The following is a 19,499-nucleotide window of genomic DNA, read 5'->3' on the forward strand; positions in this document are numbered from 1 at the left end:
AGTTTGCTGGCCAATCAAGCACAGTAATACCATGGTCATTGAACCAGGTTTTGGTACTTTTGGCAGTGTGGGCAGGTGCCAAGTCCTGCTGGAAAATGAAGTCAGCATCTCCATAAAGCTTGTCTGCTGAAGGAAGCATGAAGTGCTCTAAAATGTCCCGGTAGACGGCTGCGTTGACTCTGGACTTAATAAAGCACAGTGGACCAACACCAGCCGATGACATGGCTCCCCAAACCAACACAGACTGTGGAAACTTCACACTGGACTTCAAGCATCTTGGATTGTGTGCCTCTCCATTCTTCCTCCATACTCTGGGACCTTGGTTTCCAAATGAGATGCAAAATTTGCTCTCATCAGAAAAGAGGACTTTGGACCACTGAGCAACAGACCAGTTCTTTTTTTCTTTAGCCCAGGTAAGACGTTTGACATTTGAAGCCCATGTCCAGGACTCGTCTGTGTGTGGTGGCTCTTGATGCAGTAACTCCAGCCTCAGTCCACTCCTTGTGAAGCTCCCCCACACATTTGAATGGCCTTTTCCTGACAATCCTCTCCAGGCTACGGTCATCCCTGCTGCTTGTGCAACTTTTTCTTCCACACTTTTCCACTTAACTTTCTATTAATGTGCTTTGATACAGCACTTTGAGAACATCCAACTTCTTTTGCAATTACCTTTTGAGGCTTTCCCTCCTTGTGGAGGGTGTCAATGATGGTTTTCTGCACAACTGTCAGGTCAGCAGTCTTCCCCATGATTGTGAATTCAACTGAACCAGACTGAGAGACCATTTAAAGGCTCAGGAACCCTTTGCAGGTGTTTAGCTGATTAGAGTGTGACACTTTGAGCCTACAATACTGAACCTTTTCACAATATTCTAATTTTCTGAGATTCTGAATTTGGGGTTTTCATAAGCTGTAAGCCATAATCATCAAAATTATATCAAATAAAGGCTTGAAATATCTTACTTTGCTTGTAATGTGTCTATATAATATGTTAGTTTCACCTTTTAAGTTGAATAACTGAAATTAATGAACATTTGCACGATATTCTAATTTTTCGAGTTTCACCTGTATATCATTATAATGGATGAATTTAGTAGGCTCTGACAGATAAAAAAAGACCATGATGGAAATTTTACAACTCAGCCCGGATAAGGATTTTATTTCTTGGCACACTTTAGGCCTTAGTGCCAATTGGGCATCGTTTAAATGCCACGGCCTAGCATTGTTTCTGACCATGTCCATCCCTTTATGGCCACCATGTTCCCATCATCTGATGGCTACTTCCAGCAAGATAATGCACCACGTTACAAAGCTCAAATCATTTCAAATTGGTTTCTTGAACATGACAATGAGTTCACTGTACTAAAATGGCCCCCACAGTCACCAGATCTCAACCCAATAGAGCATCTTTGGGATGTGGTGGAACGGGAGCTTCATGCCCTGTATGTGCATCCCACAAATCTCCATCAACTGCAAGATGCTATCCTATCAATATGGGCCAACATTTCTAAAGAATGCTTTTAGCACCTTGTTGAATCAATGCCACATAGAATTAAGGTAGTTCTGAAGGCGAAAGGGGGTCAAACACAGTATTAGTATGGTGTTCCTAATAATCCTTTAGGTGAGTGTATATGCACACCAGCAATTATGATGGAAACATAAACAGGTTGAGTACATTTAAGAACATTTAGCTAAAACCAACTTTCCTAAAAAAAAAATTAAATAAGCATGGTCATTAATTATCTGAAGTCAGTCAAGTTATTTTTAAAACTATAGTGCTTTTCACCATTTAAAAGCTGTCATTATAACAAACTTTCATCCACTGGGGACTCTATTTCATGGACAGACTCATTTGATTATGACACTGTCTATAAAACATTTCCCCCATTTAGAAGTTTTCTGAAAAGTAAATGGCTCGTTTGCATGTGGAGAATTATTAGTCTGCCTATCATCCATCACTCCAAGAATAAACATGTGTTGTGAGAGATAGGCTCACCCATCTCATTAGATTATGTGAGCTCATCAAGTGAGTTATTATGAATTGTGAGATAGGAATGTGATGTATCCTAATGCAAATATTTCAATAAATAAATGTATGAATATGCTTAATTACTATGATGTGTTCTGTAACAAAAGTTGAAACACTTGCAGTTGAGTCCAAATGCAGTTTGAATAAAATGACCCTCTGTTTGAAAGTATGTAAGTGGTATTAACATGATTCAAATTGAAATGTGGTTCTGTTTATCACTATGAATTAAGTCTGAAGTATTTAATTTGAAAAGTTTTAGAATACAAATAGTTTCAATGGCTTCTAAGAGCACAAATGGTAGAAAGCATATGCTTAATCAGGGTTATGATTATGAGGGGGGTCCTTGGAAAATGTTCTCCCCAAAACATTTGAGAACCCCTGACTTACAAGTCGCAAAAATTAGGCTGGATACCAAATTTGGTGAAAATCGTTCACAAGGTTGTGCTATAATGTGCTACTTTTTCTAACTCCTCCTAGGCCGTTTGTCTGATTGGCTTAAACATTTGTATGTATCATCTAAGGCTGTCCTGACAAAAAATATAAAATAAAAAATCTGATTTTTGATATGCTTGTCAAATTGTTTAAAAGATACGTGTGTGCACAAGGTCAAAACATGACAAAACTTTAAAAAAATATTCACACCGGGATAGTTAATCAATTTCCTCTTGTCAACAGCAAATGCAAATATGTTTTTATATCAACTGTAATTGGCAGATGAAGGATGTACTAGCGATATTGTCCACTAGATAGAGCATTAAGTTAAGAAATGACATGAAATCCTCTGACTTTGAGTTATTGCTCTTGTAATGTAATATATCTGTGCAGTAAAAATAGCAACAGCTATCCAACAAATGAAGAGCCCAATGAAATATGTATAGGTTGTTGTGGCAGCGGGGGCGTGGTCAAGCGCCCGTCCGGGAGAGGAAAGCGGTAAGGGCGCTTACACCTGAGCTAAATTATGCCTAACACCTGTCTCTAATTCCAGTGAGCACGAGGACAGCGGCATAAAAGCAGACACAGAGCCTCCAGTCAAGGAGAGAGACCCGACAAGCCAACCCAGTGTGCTTGTACTATATTAGATTATGTTGTGTTGTATGATATCGATGTAAATTATTGTGAGAAAGACGGCAAAAAGCCTTACTTTTTAGTTGGAGCCTCGTTTCCTGTCATCCTTCCCGTGAGGGTTGTTACACCGGTGCCGAAACCCGGGAATTAAAAAAATAAAAAATAATTTACATCGATATCATTCCACACAACTTAATCTAATATAGTTTTTATAGCTTTTATGCCGCTCTCCTCTTGCTCACTGGAATTAGAGACAGGTGTTAGGCATAATTTAGCTCAGGTGTAAGCGCCCTTACCGCTTTCCTCTCCCGGACGGGCGCTTGACCACGCCCCCGCTTCCACAGTTGTTCTTCAATTTCAGTTTTTCCTGATTTAATTGTCCTGCAATCCAAATTCTAATTCATGCACGGTAAGTCAAGGATGTATTACCGAATATGTCCACTAGATAGAGCGCCAAGACTAAAAAGACTTGAAAATCCTCTATGTCTTAGCTTTTTGCTCTTGTAATGTGCTGTTTTCCAGCAAGCCAAAATCTACTCTTCTTCTTCTTCATCATCTTCCATTGTCATTATGTTGTCATTCTAATAAAATTCTAATTTTGGAACTGTGATAAAAAATATTTTTGAAAAATTTTTACACAAAACAGCTGTGTCCACCGCATCCACAGGATCTATTGTGTCCAATTTATTTATTTTGGCCATGTCCTGGCCATACGTGCTTGGACTCCGATGATTGCCACTTGCGACTATATTATTAATTACAATCTGTTATAATAATAATTATGACATACCTTTTATACGGTCTGGGTGTTATGAATAGAATGATCCTATGTGCATTTCCAGTCTGGGACAGACGAGGCTCAATGCACTGTCAATGGGATGGATGAGGCTCCAGGCACTGTCGCGGGCGCTAGCTCATGGACCATGCTGTATATTGTATATTGCTGTAATATCGGACTAAACCAACCAATTGCCATCAGCAGTGTTGGTCTCATTAATAACTTATCAATGTGCACAGCAAGTTTACTCAGCTGCAGTGCAGCAGACTGTCCAAAAAAGGATAATATATTTAAGCAATCAATGTGTCATACTGTTGTATACAAACCTGTAGTTCCCCGTTTGTCACTCACTTCGACGTTGTGTCGAGTGAAGCAACACTAGGGGACTTTCTTGAAGGCCTCTGAACTTGAAAAAAGAATTTGCATGCCCCTCCCCTGAACATACGGCTATAAAGGGAGGGATTCGTGCCTCTTTTCATTCAGATTTCTTCTTTGGAGCCGAGCGATTGTGCGATTAGTGAGCTGAGATCACTTACTGTTCCACTCACCTCTGCAGAGTGTATGTTGTTGGATCTATGGTGCATATAATCGGCTTTCTCCTTCTCTGCACGGCAGTGCAGCTTTGCCCCTGGGTGCTTCGACGGCACTGCTAAAAGATAATATTTTGTAAAAGAGTTCATTTTCTCTAAAAGAGCAATACACAGCTGGCATTGAACGTCCTTTTCAGAACGCGTTTATAAAGATGCCCATCCGCCCCTGTGTAGTTCCTGGATGCTGTCCAATTGTCTGCTCCTGGCGGTCATAGACACTGTCTCGTGTGTCTGGGCTGTGATCACACTGAGGCAGCGTTTGAGGATGGTTCATGTTCTCACTGCGAGAACTTAACCATGGCAACATTGCGGTCGTGGCATTCCTTCTTTCAGAGGAACGCCACTCCAGCCGCCCCCCCGCGTCGCTCCTTCTTCCCACGGGATTGAGGACGACCCGGCTGGCGATGGAGACGATTTGGGGATGGCAGAGGGCTTGGTTTCACCGAGTAGATCCCCACGAACCACCTGCCCCCTGGAACGCTCATAGACTTCTGTCAAGCCCCGAGCTGGATGATGAGTTCGCCACTGCATAGGAGAGCGTTCCGGCATCTGACACCTACGGGTCGGCATGACCAGTCTGAGGCTGACACCCAGATGGCCGACATGCTTGCCCAGGCCGCCGTCAGCATGGGGTTGGAATGGAACCCTATTTCTTCCCCGCTGCCTTCACGGCTAGATGATTGGTTCCTTGGGTCCGGGCTCTCATCCACGGGTCCCTTTCTTCCTGGAGGTGCATGATGAGCTGACGAGGTCATGGAGGGCACCTTTCACTGTTCACTTTCATCTCCTCACTCATCCGCTCTCACTATCATCAACGGCGGGGCGGCCCATGGGTACTCGGAGGTCCCCCAGGTGGACAGAGCGGTTGCGTGTCCCGAGAACTGCGCCAGCTGGCGGGATCACCTGGTGCTCCCCCACAAGGCCTGTAGTATGACGTTGTCACTAACTGCCAAAGCCTACAGCACCACTGAACAGGCTGCCTCTGCCCTGCATGCCATGACCCTCCTGCAAGTTCACCAGGCCAATGCACTCAAAGATCTGCACTTGGGTAGTCCTGACACCAACGTGTTACAGGAACTGCGCTCTGCGACCGACCTCACCTTGCAGGACATGAATGTCACAGTGCGTACAATCAGGAAGGCGATGACCACCCTCGTGGTCGAAGAACATCACCTATGGCTGAACCTGGTCGAGATACGGGAGGTAGGCAAAGCTCGCTTTCTCAATGCCCCTGTCTCCCAGCTCGGTCTATTCGGCGACACCATCGATGACTTCGCCCGGCAGTTCTCGGCGGTAAAGAAACAGACTGAGGACATTTCCCACATAATGTCCCGCTGCCGTTCCAGCGTGGGCCATGGTCCGTCTCCTTGCCGAGGGTGTCCTCCTGTGGCTTCCAAACGCCAGGTGCCGCCTCAACCTGGGCCCAGCTCTCAGCTCCAGCGTCGAGCGCCCCGCAGGGAGCGCACGCTCCCATCTCTCAAACGTCCTTGAGAACCTGGAAGGCTCCCAAGCGTTCCAGAGATGGACGACCCAGGGAACAAGATGTTTGCTCCGGAGCTGGTAAGCAAACCACTCCATCCCCCAGTGACCCCTTGCCTCCGGACCCACAATTGCTGTACCCCGGCTGGACGGTTCTGACGAGTCTAGAGGATGCCTACATGGGACCTTCTCTTCAGTCACTAACCCGCACCCTAGCGGGTGTAGGTCAGTCACTAACCCGCACCCTAGCGGGTGTACAGTGCAAGGTAAGTGCTCGAGTCTTCTCTCAGCACCAAAGCCTCAGGATGTGCTTTTGCCTCCCGATGCAACACTACCTGCTGGCCAGGACCATCCGACTCAGTTCGCTAGGTCCCTGCACCCTATCGGCAGCATCCACTTTACCTCGGTGCATGGCAAAGATGCCAACACCCTACGAAGGGAGATCGTGACCCTTTTATTCAAAGACACGATAGAGCCTGTCCCTCCAGCCGAGATGAAGAAGGGTTTCTAAGAGCATCTTTTTTCTCGGCATGGAGTTCGACTCAGTCTCAATGACAGCGCACCTCACCAACAAGCACGCGCAGTTGGTGCTGAAATGTCTCACCTTAATCAAGCCAGGAACAGCGGTTCCTCTAAAACAATTCCAGAGGCTCCTGGGGCATATGGCATCCTCCGATGGGGTTGATGCATATGAGACCACTTCAGCACTGGAACCTTGACCTCTGGAACCTCCATATCTGACCCCTGGACAGGATGCGGAAGATCTAAGTGGCCTACCACCTGCTGGCATAGACACGATCAATCAAGCAAACTGGTGTTCTTCCCAATCTGAAGACCCGTAGAGATGCGCAGTGGGGTCAGTGCTCTTGTTTCTGCAAGAGAGGCTGGAGGGGATGCTGTCCCCCTCCACTTTAAAGGTTTATGTAGCTGCCATATCAGCTCACCAAGACGCAGAGGACGGTAAGTCCCTACGGAAGAACGATCTGATTATCAGGTTCCTTAGAGGCGCCCGGATTCTGAAACCTCCCAGGCCATGCCCGTTCCCCACATGGAATCTCACCGTGGTCCTTTCATTCCTTCACAGACCCCCCTTCAAGCCGCTAGAATTAGTCAAGCTCAAAGCCCTCTCCTTGAAGATGGCCCTCCTGATTTTGCTCACTTCCATCAAGTGGGTTGGGGACCTGCAAGCATTCTCTGTCAGCAACACTTGCCTGGAGTCCACATCCTGATGGCATAAGGGTGACTAAATGATGAGAGAATTAACATTTTTGTGTGGATTATTCCTTTGAAGCCCGATGTGGCCCCTGTACCAAACAACTGCTCTACTCCCTCTATTGTGCGGGAAATAATGCACCAAGTGACCCTGCATTTTTTGTGGGTTTTCATTTTTATTTTTTTGCATTCCTTGCATTGTTTTGAACATGTTTTATGTTCAACAATAACCCTCTCTTGTCGGCATTAAGGAAAATGTAGACCCTACACATAAACTGATTTTAATGTAATAGTTTCATACATTATGATATTGAAAATAACCTTTTCATCTTTTCCTTTCTGTAATCATGTCGCCCTTCTATTTTTTTTAAATCAGATTAATGTAGTGTTTACAGTATCATCGATAAGTTATGTATTTTAAAAGTTGTCAATCACAATAAAAAAAATGTTTTATTCTTTCTGGCAAACAGCCATAGAAGGTAATGTAAATTACGGTATGTGTGCAACATTTTTAAACTGCAGCATTGAGTTTTTATTATAAAAGGGACATTGTTTTCACAACTCAGTACTCAATACTCATGATTACTTTTAAATGAGCTATTCTTTTACTCTTACTTGAGTAGTTTTTAGGACAGGTACTTTTACTCTACTCATACAAAATATTTTAAGATGTAACAGTACATTTACTTGAGTATTATTTTTCAGTACTCTTTCCACCCCTGGAAATGTACTTTTTTATTGAACCCAACACAAATTAACAAGACATAGCAGCTTATACAAGTAAGAGACCAATGACACACACACACATACACACACACACACACACACACATATATATATACAGTACATACACACACACACACACACACACACACACACACACACACACACACACACACACACACATAAAAAACAAACACATAACAATAATAACAATAATAATAGTAGTGGTAGTAGTGGTAGCATTAATAATAATAATAACAATAATAGCAGCAGCAGTAGTAGTAGTAGTAGTAGTGGTGGTAGCATTAATAATAATAATAACAATAATAGCAGTAGTAGTAGTAGTGGTTGCATTAATAATAATAATAATAATAATAATAATAACAATAATAGCAGTAGTAGTAGTGATAATAATAATAATAATAATAATATCATCTCAGCTCAGAAATTTTAGACCAGTCAATAAAATGATTGCCGATATACAAAACTGTCAAGGTCTGGGAGCCGCTCCACTACCGCCGGCGAGCACTTCCAACAGACCCCCCTCCCCCACCCCCCCACACAGACACCAACCCGAACTCCGATCCACCTGACCCCTCCTCCACCACCGCTGGCAAAACCCAATGCTGTACCAGCGGTTAAGCCTCTGTGCTCCTCTATGTCTTCCTTCACAAAGGATGCTGGGGCACCATGACAAGCACCTCCAAATCAAGCTCATCTGGTCTGGTTGTGACCTGGCAGATGACCAAAAATCATTGTTTGGTTGCCCTTTTTAGATTGTGATCTTTGGCTGGAGCCGTGGAGTGCACCAGTTTGCTCCCCAGCCAGAGAAACCACATCCAACCCAGATAGCACTCTGACACAGTCATGTTTAAATGAGAGAAGGGACCAGTGGCAGAGGCGGCAAAGGGAGGGGCCAGGAAAACCAAAAATCAAACAGGTAATGCCTATGCTGATAAGACGTGCCAACCGCACCCACCGACAGCACTAGAACAGTCACCAGATCCAGATAGTTAATAAAGTATATACATTATATGTGTATAAATAGAATGTTTTTGGAATTGGATTTTATAAGGGAGGCAGGAGGGAGGGAGGACAAATTGTTCGGTAATGACATAAATATGAATACTACCACTACTACTACCCCATCAACAATAAAAATAATAGCATTAACTATAACAATCACATGCAAAATGTACATATATAGAAAATAAATGAAATACAGTATAGCATATACAAATTATAATACATATAAATGACATCAATCTATAAATAATTGTAGAACAGTCTAAGGCTCACAGTTTTGGTGTAGGTGAGTTTATTAGCAATTAATAATTATCATAGACAACAATCAATTATTAATTAATAGAACATTGATTAGAATCAATGTTACACGGGCACCAATTTATGTAGACTCACAGGCTGGTTAGATCAGTTTTACTATCAGATATAAATGTGTAATGAATGTTTATTAATTATTCATTAATAATTAAATAAAATAATAGAATCTAGTTCATTAAATTCTATCCTCGGGCCACCACTCTTTGACAAGAGAAAAATGATAGTAAGTGACTGATCAAGTCTCATAAAATTCTACCCAACAGATTGAGTATTTTGATTGAGAATCAAAATAATCAAAAGGGGAAGTTAGTCAAATTGTTGACATATGAACCCAACAGTAATTTGGTTACAGTTGGCTTCTAACAACAACAATTTAAAAATACTGAAGTAATACAGGAGTTCTTGACGTGGCAGAGGCTGGCTTCAACACAATATTCAAACAAACAAACCAGGAATACTTATAATATAACAAGCTTTATTATAATCAAACAGTAATGAACACTGCCAATACTAAATTAATATAACACAAAAACATAAGGTGGAATCCTAACTAAATGGTGGAGCTATATGCTAGTGTATGTGTGTGTGTTTGTGTCTCGAGTTGGTAACCAAGACACAAAATGTTGGACTAAACTCCACGATTATGTGAAGGTGTAGGGAAAGCAAGATGGCTGGATCAGATCCAGCACAACAGAGCTAATACCACGTGCGGGTGGTAATGAGCAGACACACAAAGGAACTGAACGAAACAGGTGGAAAACACCAGCCTGATTCATACATAAACAGCGGTGCTGCTCGCTCCGTGAATTTCAGTGTGTGTGTGAGAGAGAGTGAGAGAGAGAGAGAGAGAGAGAGAGAGAGAGAGTGGACAAACAGGGGTTCATGCAATTTAACAGAGACACGCTGGTAACAGCGTGATTGAATCGTTGATTCAGATCACACAATGAATTAACATTTCCCCAAAAATTACGATCTCATAACTCCAAACAGCAATCAGCGATCGTAGTTAAATGTAAATTTGTAAACAAAACATTAAACATTCAGCGATCGTGGTTAACATACAAATGTAAACAAAACATCAAACATTCAGCAATCAAATATATATGATTTAGGTTTATAAGAAAAGTCACAGTTTCTAAACTAAATCTGCCCAGATATCAAGCCTTACTTGTGAAATCCTATGTGATTTCAGCAGGGTTTTCTGTTGGATTCCTGTTGCATTGAGTGGTCAGGAGAAAACAATCTGGATTCGGTCCTTGGTCTCACGCTCGTCAGCGAAAATACGCGTCTCTGCGTCAAGGTAGTCAACCTTGAGGGAAAACGATTGAGAAGGGAAGCTGTTCGCCTTTTCCGTTTTCTATATAAATTCACTGTTGTCTTACAGTGAAGATGAAATGGACCGGTTGTACACTACACAACTGGAACAAAGCTAAGTTAATCGTACTCTACCATGGCCGAATGGTGAGGTTTAGAAAAACGTGGTCTTCTTTGTCCAGAAGGAGGGAAATTCCTAAAGGAAATTCTTTAGAGGTGTAACAGTCAGGCTGGATGCAGAGAGAGGGATCTCAAATGTGAGTGCTAGTTTGTTAAGAAGATGACGTCATCGGTCATAGGCCGCTTTTGACCAATGACGTCTGAGATTGAGTCCATCCGGTTTCATCCGGTTGCGATGCATTCTGGGAAACAGAGTTCAATGTCTCACCTTTGATCATAGATCAAAGGGCCATGCTGTCTCTGCTGCCATTTTCAGTGGGGCAAGGCCCTACATCCCCCCTTTTGGTCTTAAGGTTGGGGTTCCTACCAGAGTCCTTGAGCGCAAACCAACAGTTGAACAGTTCCCAAGTCCCTGAGAGCAACCCAAAAGTTGTTCAGTCCATGTGTCCTGAGTTCGCAAGAGCTTAGTTCCTGGAAGTATAACAGTTCATAAAGACTTTTTGACATCCGGGCAGTCATAGTAGACAACATCTGGGCAGATGAATTCTAACTAGGCTAATCTAACATAACTTTATCACAACATAGCATTTTTGCATCAGTAACACATCAAACATTGCAACAACCCTTTGTTATCCCTGAATTTTCAATGATTATGAAAAGGAAACTGGAAGAGATTGTTACTGTTAGTAAGGCTGTTCTTGGGACAAGTTAGGAACAGTTAGTGGTAGAGGGGTAGACAGGTGTTTGGAACGCTGTGGAATGAGTGCCATTGCATCCAGTCTAGTGTGATGTGTTTGGATGTGTGCAATACCTGCCATGATGTTCCAACCACTAAATGAGGAGCCCGAGGGCAATTAAACCGATGTAGTGTTCTTGATACGATGACGATTTGCTTATGATTATGAAATATAGTGGTCAAGCCAGTCGGTTTGAGAGTGAACTTTACTAATTTCATCCCTTCAGCATGGAGCTGCTGTTGAAGGGTGTCATGGTGAGGTTGTGACCTCTAAATGCGTCCATGATCTCAATTTCTGCGTCATGTTTGTCGACGTTGAGATGATGGAGGACAATATCATCAATGTGCACGGTGGTTCCTTGGGGAATCGTTTAGAACACAGTTTGGCAGCCTTAGTTTGGTGGCTGTATCATGGTGGTCGTATGACAGTAGGACTTCGGTGGCTGGTGTGTTGACAAGCCATCGACTACCAGCTCCTTCTACCTAGTTTCTGTTCCCTTGTAATGGGTAAGTTAAGGATAAATCCTAATTTGTGTCACTGCCAAGGCTGTATGCCAGATGTATTAGAGAAGATTGCACAAATGGTGGTAGTGGCAGATCTAAGGATTTGTTCAGCCATGTTAAGGAGAACCAAGTAGTATGGGATCCTTCCACCACTCAGGCTGTTAACTTAAGTGCTGATTTCCCTCACAAGGTCATGCATTAGATCTCTTACCACTTACACATTATGTCTGATCTCATTACTTCTGACAAGGCATCCAGAGCATGCAAAGTGTTATTCAGAATAGCAGAATGCATGTTTACAGTGAGTATGTGACCCTGCAGGGTTTTGCCCAGACCCTGTAAATGTTCTTGTTGGAACAGGAGTTTCATTACCTGTGGTAATGTGGTATTAGTGTTAGTGCATGCTAATGTCGTGAATAAAGCATGCTACGCTTAACTATGGTGGACACTATTGTGGTGGGTCCACCCCTTTGGAGTGCAGACTGTTCAAAGGGTTTGGTCTGGTTTGACTGGACCCACTTGTACAGTGGTGTCTGCGTACATCGGTCACGCACTGATGTGCAGTGTATGCGGTTGCAAAACTGACATCTTCCGGATGGTCCAGCATAAATGGCCAGTTATGCAACCTGTTGGAGGGTGTGGTAGGTAGCTTTGTAGCTCCTGTGACCTCCAATGGGAGCATCGTGGGCATGTAGCAGCATCACCCCCCAAGGCCGGACGGAACGACCCGCCAGGGTGGACCTGGGCCATGGGGAACATGGATCAAAAGGACTCTCTCAAGTTTCAGGTGTTGTTGTACCTGACACAGAGCTTTTAGCTCTTTAGAGTCCTGTAAAGAGCGTTGGTAGGAACTTTTGTGTCTGAGGTTCCATCAACTGCTGTCGGATTGTCTTGATCACCGGGTTCCATTTCTGCATGACTCAAGTCTGCATTGCCCAGTTGTTGACCCAGCTTCACAGTCTGTAGGCAGCTTTGGGGATTTTCCCTGTTCACTTCGTCATACCTCTGTGCCAGGGCGGCTTGAGGCAGTAGGAGGAGAAGCTTGCCTTGATGTGAATCTCCAAATCCTTGTCTGGGTAGACAAGGAAAGGGGCTGAACAGATCTTGGCCTTCGGTTCTCTGAAAGCCTGCTCTTGCGGGTCTTCCCTTTCAAACACCATGTCCTTCTGGAGGAGCTTGGAAAGGGGCCTGTTTTGTGTGTAGCTGACAAGGCTCACGTCACAGGGCTCTGTATGCAATGGTTTACCAAGGGAGAGCATTGCCCTGGTGACTTTTGCTAAAGTCTCCTTGCACCTTAGGCTAATTTCAGACCCAGTGTCCAGTAACGCACGGAAGTGTATACATCTTCCTACCAACACTGAGGTGTATATACGTCTGGCATTAACCTTGTGGTCAAGGTCTCCCAAAAATTTAATGAGTGGAGCGTGGGTTTTGGACATGACTGCCACTGGGAGTGTTGGAGTCTTCCCGGTGTTCTTCCCCCCCAGCCTACTAAGTAGACTCTGGCAGTTGAGGGGGGAAGGGTCTGGCCTAGTCATATTGGTGGATTGTCACTATTGGCCCCCTTGTGGTCATTTTCTGACCCTTTGGGTGGACGGCGAGAAGCATCGAGGTGCTTCATCACGTCCGCTAGTTGTTTCTGGAGGAGGCTAAACTTCTGCTTCAGATCCACCACTTTGGGAGGCCCCGAACTATTCCTGTTGTTTCCGTTCCAATGTCTGGGGTTCTTCTCAAACTCGAAATTCATATAAATTAATAATTAATCTTTATTAATTATTAATTAATAATTAAATTAAATAATAGAATTTAGTTCATTAAATTCTATCCTCGGGGCACCACTCTTTGACAAGAGAAAAATTATATTAAGTGACTGATCAAGTCTCATAAAATTCTACCCTGCAGATTGAGTATTTTGATTGAGATTCAAAATAATCAAAAGGGGAAGTTAGTCAAATTGTTGAAATATGAACCCAACAGTAATCTGGTTACAGTTGGATTCTAACAACAACAATTTAACAATACTGAAGTAATACAGGAGTTCTTGACGTGGCAGAGGCTGGCTTCAACACAATATTCAAACAAACAAACCAGGAATACTTATAATATAACAAGATTTATTATGATCAAACAGTAATGAACACTGCCAATACTAAATGAATATAACACAAAAACATAAGGTGGAAATCCTAACTAAATGGTGGCGCTATATGCTAGTGTATGTGTGTGTGTGTGTGTGTGTGTGTGTGTGTGTGTGTCTCAAGTCGTTAACCAAGACACAAAATGGCGGACTAAACTCCTCGTGAGGAACTAGTCAAAATGGAGTGCTAGGCCGGAGAGGGCGGAGCCAACGATTATGTGAAGGTATAGGGAAAGCAAGATGGCTGGATCAGATCCAGCACAACAGAGCTAATACCACGTGTGGGTGGTAATGAGCAGACACACAAAGGAACTGAACGAAACAGTTGGAAGAATTTGAAAAACATCAGCCTGATTCATATTTAAACAGCGGTGCTGCTCGCTCCGTGAATTTCAGTGTGTGCGTGTGAGAGAGGGAGTGAGAGAGAGAGAGAGCGGACAAACAGGGGTTCATGCAATTTAATAGAGACACGCTGGTAACAGCGCGATTAAATCATTGATTCAGATCACTCAATGAATTAACATTTCCCCAAAAATTACGATCTCATAACTCCAAACAGCAATCAGCGATTGTAGTTAAATGTACAGTTGTAAACAAAACATTAAACATTCAGCGATCGTGGTTAACATACAAATGTAAACAAAACATCAAACATTCAGCAATCAAATATATATGATTTAGGTTTATAAGAAAAGTCACAGGTAGAGAGGTAGTCAACGTTGAGGGAAAACAATTGAGAAGGGAAGCTGGTCGCCTTTTCTGTTTTCTATATAAATTCACTGTTGTCTCACAGTGAAGATGAAATGAACCGGTTGTACACTACACAACTGGAACAAAGCTAAGTTAATCGTACTCTACCGTGGCCAAATGGTGAGGTTTAGAAAAATGTGGTCTTCTTTGTCCAGAAGGAGGGAAATTCCTTGGTGTAGATATGTTTCTTTAGAGTGCAGCGAAGCTGTAGGTGTAACAGTCAGGCTGGATGCAGAGAGAGGGATCTCAAATGTGAGCCCTAGTTTTGTTAAGAAGATGACGTCATCGGTCATAGGTCGCTTTTGACCAATGACGTCTGAGATTGAGTCCATGGGCGGGACTTCCATCCGGTTGCGATGCATTCTGGGAAACCAAGTTCAATGTCTCACCTTTGATCATAGAACAAAGGGCCATGCTGTCTCTGATGCCATTTTTAGTGGGGCAAGGCCCTACATCAGTATATTAAATAATACACAGGAATTGTTTATCTAGTATAGAAATAATTTGTATTTATAAATCATAGAACTTAATTGAGCCATTAACTCACCAGCTTGTTTCTTTTTTTTCCTTCCTCTTTTCCTTATCTTTTTATTAGAGCAAAACATGGAAATACAACAACATAAATACAAGATAAACAAACCAAAAACAAACAACACATCTCGGGTTACGTAGTGTAACCCTTGTTCCCTGAAAAAAGTGGAACGAGATGCTGCGCTGAGAAAAGCGCTTTGGGAACAATCCTACATTGTGACCAGCTGTGAATTACGTGTGTAACACGTCAGTGAACATTGACCGGAATTTATAGCCTCGGCTGGTGAGATCATTGGATGGACCTGTGGCCAGGCTATAAATAGACGAGTCACCAGCGTGTCATCAGATATTTTTTTTTTCTGAAGAGCAGGCCTGGGACATCCCAGTGCTGCAAAGAAGCGCAGCATCTCGTTCCACTTTTTTCAGGGAACAAGGGTTACACTACGTAACCCGAGAAATTCCCTTTACAAAAAGCTTGACTAGGATGCTGCACTGAGAATAGCGCTTTGGGAACGAGAATACCCAGCATTGAGTACCCCTACGGTTGTGAAGTGTGCTCACAAGAACGCGAGAGGTCTCAGACATGAGCTTGAGATGTCGACTCTAGGACATAAGAGCCTGGAGTAGCATGAACATCCAAACTATAACATTTTATGAATGTGTGCGGAGAGGACCAGCCTGCCGCATCACAAACTTGCTGCAGAGGGACCCCTCTAGCCAAGGCTTTAGAGGTGGCGACCCCTCTGGTGGAGTGAGCCCTGATACCTACTGGCGAAGCTTGACCGTGCACCTCGTAGGCCGAAACGTGGTGGACTCATGTCCCGAACAGGGATGCGGTCTAGCTCCGGGAGTTGAGACCACGGTTTCCGAATACTACCTGAACCAGTGGTGGGGTATTTTATGTTAGTACCAGTCTCGGAGTCCTCTGCCCCACTCTTATCAGAGGTGGAGTAGCGTAGCACTTCTTGAGCCTTAGCCCGTGCATCTCGGCTTTCCCGCTGGACTCGGTCGTCCGCGGCTTCTCGGCTATCTGTTTCAGCTGACTGGAGTCTTCCTACACACTCCTCCAGCATCGTATTCGTGGTCTGGAGGTCTCTGTGTAAGGCACGATTACGTGAATCGAGCCGACTCCCATGGGTGGTAAGTGTCCTTACCTCACCCTTGAGTGTTGCTATCTGCAACTGGGCCTTGTGTTGGTAGAGCAGGAACAGTCTGCCAACTGCTTCCTGGATAGTGGGTACCTTCCCTTTAGGATCGTGTGCACTATCAACCACGGCGGCCATTTCAGCATCACACTGGGATTGTGTGTAGCTGTTAAGCTCCTCCCTCGATTCTCTAGGTACAAGGAGGAGGTCAGCGACCCAATTGGACAGTGAGGTTTCCTCACTTGACCAGGGAGCTTCAGCTCCGGACGCTAATAGGGACTGGGAATTCTTCTCACTGGTTAGGCAGGTGAGAGGGTGACGTTCAGTGGACCCCTATAGGAACTCTTTGAGAGTTCAAAAATGTTATGCTTGAGCTGAGTTTTGAAGGTGACAATTGACGACACCTGTTGCTCTGTGGAAAACACGGACGCTATCCCTAGAAGAGAATGCACAGGGAAGGACCAATTACCTGTCACTCAAGAGCAACTTTGTATTATTAGCTTTTCCCTGAACTGCTAATTAGATGTTAACAATCACTGTATCAGTACATCAGATTACTTTGTTAGTATCTAACAACTGAATCTTTCACATAAAAACAAATTCAAATGAATGCAGTAAGAGACCAGGTTCTTATGAAAATACCATATATCCTACCTTCTACCTTTATATCCTCAAAAATGTTACTTAAGGTACTTGAAAAGGCTCTTAAAAACTGAATATTACGTTTTAATGGCTAAATAATTTGTAAACAGCTAAACACCACATATACAGTATGTTCCTGGTCACATGTCAAACTGTGTGAACAAGTCTAAAATGAGACAATCTTAACTGCCAGTCTAGATCATTTTAAGTGATACATGTAACATCCAAACACCGTAAGAAAACCAGCTAGTCTACATATTTAAAAAAGTAGTGAAATACTCAAACTGCCAACAAATAAAAGAGGTCGAAGGCAAGACTACCTGGATAGAGTTGAATTTTATTATTTTTAGATCATGTGTCTGAACTGAAGGATAATTGCCTTGAGGACAATCATTTTTATTTGTATAATGTATTTGAGTGTGTGTGAATGGGTGATTGGGACAGAGTGTAAAGCGCTTTGTAACAGCTAAGGTTAAAAAATGCACTATATATGTGCAGACAAAATACTATGAATAACTGCATTATAAATGTTACTCAATATGTATATTTAATCATTAATTTATTGATTTAATTATTGTGACAACTTCCTTGAAAGAGGACAGGGAAACAGGTCTCCGGCACAAGGTAAGCCTTTTTTATTGACACTTTATAATGTGCACACACACACATATCGACACAGAAACACTGGGTTGCTGTAGGTCGGGGCTCTCCTCTGCTCTGTGGCTGCTGGCTTTTAATCCGCCTCCTCGCTCTACTGCAATTAGAGACAGGTGTTAGACATAATTTAGCTCAGGTGTGAGCTCTTACCGCTTCTCTCCCGGACGGGCGCTTGACCACGCCTCGCTGCCACATACCCCCACCGCCCGACTCAGGCCGGGCGTCATCCGCCTGCCTACCACTCCCCCATTTCTGGAGAGGAAGTCGGCGCAGCCATCTGCACCCCCGGTCTGTGGACCACCTTGAACTTAAAAGGCTGGAGGGCTAGATACCAACGGGTGATCCGGGCGCTAGTATCTTTCATGCGGTGGAGCCACTGCAGTGGGGCATGGTCCGAGCAGAGGGTGAAGGCCCGCCCCAGCAGGTAGTACCGAGGGTGAGGACCGCCCACTTGATGGCCAGACACTCCTTCTCCACGGTGCTGTACTTAGTCTCCCTTAAGGAGAGCTTCCGCTAATGTACAGCACCGGCGCCTCCCTCCACCAGCTGCGTAGAGTACGGCCCCCAGCCCTCTGTCTGAAGCGCCCGCCTGTAATAGAAAAGGGAGAGAGAAGTCAGGTGCATGCAAAAGCTGCCCCCACAAAGTGCAGCTTTAATCTGCGTGAACGCTTGTTGGCACTGCTCCACCATTGGACCGGATCTGGAGCCCCTTTTTAGTGAGGTCAGTCAGCAGGCTGGTGACGTCCGAATAATTAGGCACAAATCTTCTGTAATAGCCAGCCAGCCCCAGGAACTGCCTCACCCCCTTTTGGTCTTAGGTCTAGGGCAAGTCGCAATCGCCATGTCTTATCAATTTGGGGACGCACCTGGCCATGACCCAAGTGGAACCCCAGATACCGCATCTCCACACGCTCAACCGCAAGACTTCTTGGGTTTGCTGTGAGCCCCGCCACGCAGCTGATCTCAGGACGGCCCTCAGATGTTGCATGTGCCGCTGCCAATCATTGCTATAAATGATAATGTCATCTAAATAGGCAGCGGCGACGCTGTGTAGCGGTCTGAGGACCCGATCCATGAGTCGCTGAAACGTGGCTGGTGCCCCAAACAAACCGAAAGGAAGCGCCACTAATTGGTGTAATCCAAACGGCGTGGTGAAGGCTGTTTTCTCACGGGACATTGGTGTCAAGGGATCTGCCAATAACCCTTTGTTAAATCCAAGGTCGAATAAAATCGAGCAGTACCTAACCGATCGAGCAGTTCATCAACCCGGGCATTGGGTACGCGCCAAATTTAGACACCGCTGACTTTTCTGTAATCCACACAGAATCGAATAGACCCATCACTCTTGGGAACAAGAACAACCGGCTGGACCAATCACTGTGGGATTCCTCTATTACGCTCATATCCAGCATTGCATCTAATTCTTCCCGCACTATTTTCTTTCTATGTTCGGGTAGCTGATAGGCGGTAACGCACCACCGCCACCGCCTCGGTCTCGATGTGGTGCTGTATGAGGTTTGTACGGCCCGGTAGAGGGGAGAACACATCCGCGAATTCCTCTGTAATTCAGAAACCTCTGTGAGCTGCCGCGTGAGAGTTGGTCCCCACAAGTAACCGGAGTGTTGAGATTGAAGTTTTTGTTTATCTCCGTCCGAGCTCCGCCTCTCCGAACTACCGTGGGCCAACGCCACAGAGGCCGCCTCCCTCCATAATTTTAGGAGGTTGAGGTGATAAATTTGGCGACGCCTC

This window comes from Xyrauchen texanus, chromosome 25 (genome assembly GCF_025860055.1).
Source record: "Xyrauchen texanus isolate HMW12.3.18 chromosome 25, RBS_HiC_50CHRs, whole genome shotgun sequence".
Taxonomy (NCBI): Eukaryota; Metazoa; Chordata; class Actinopteri; order Cypriniformes; family Catostomidae; genus Xyrauchen; species Xyrauchen texanus.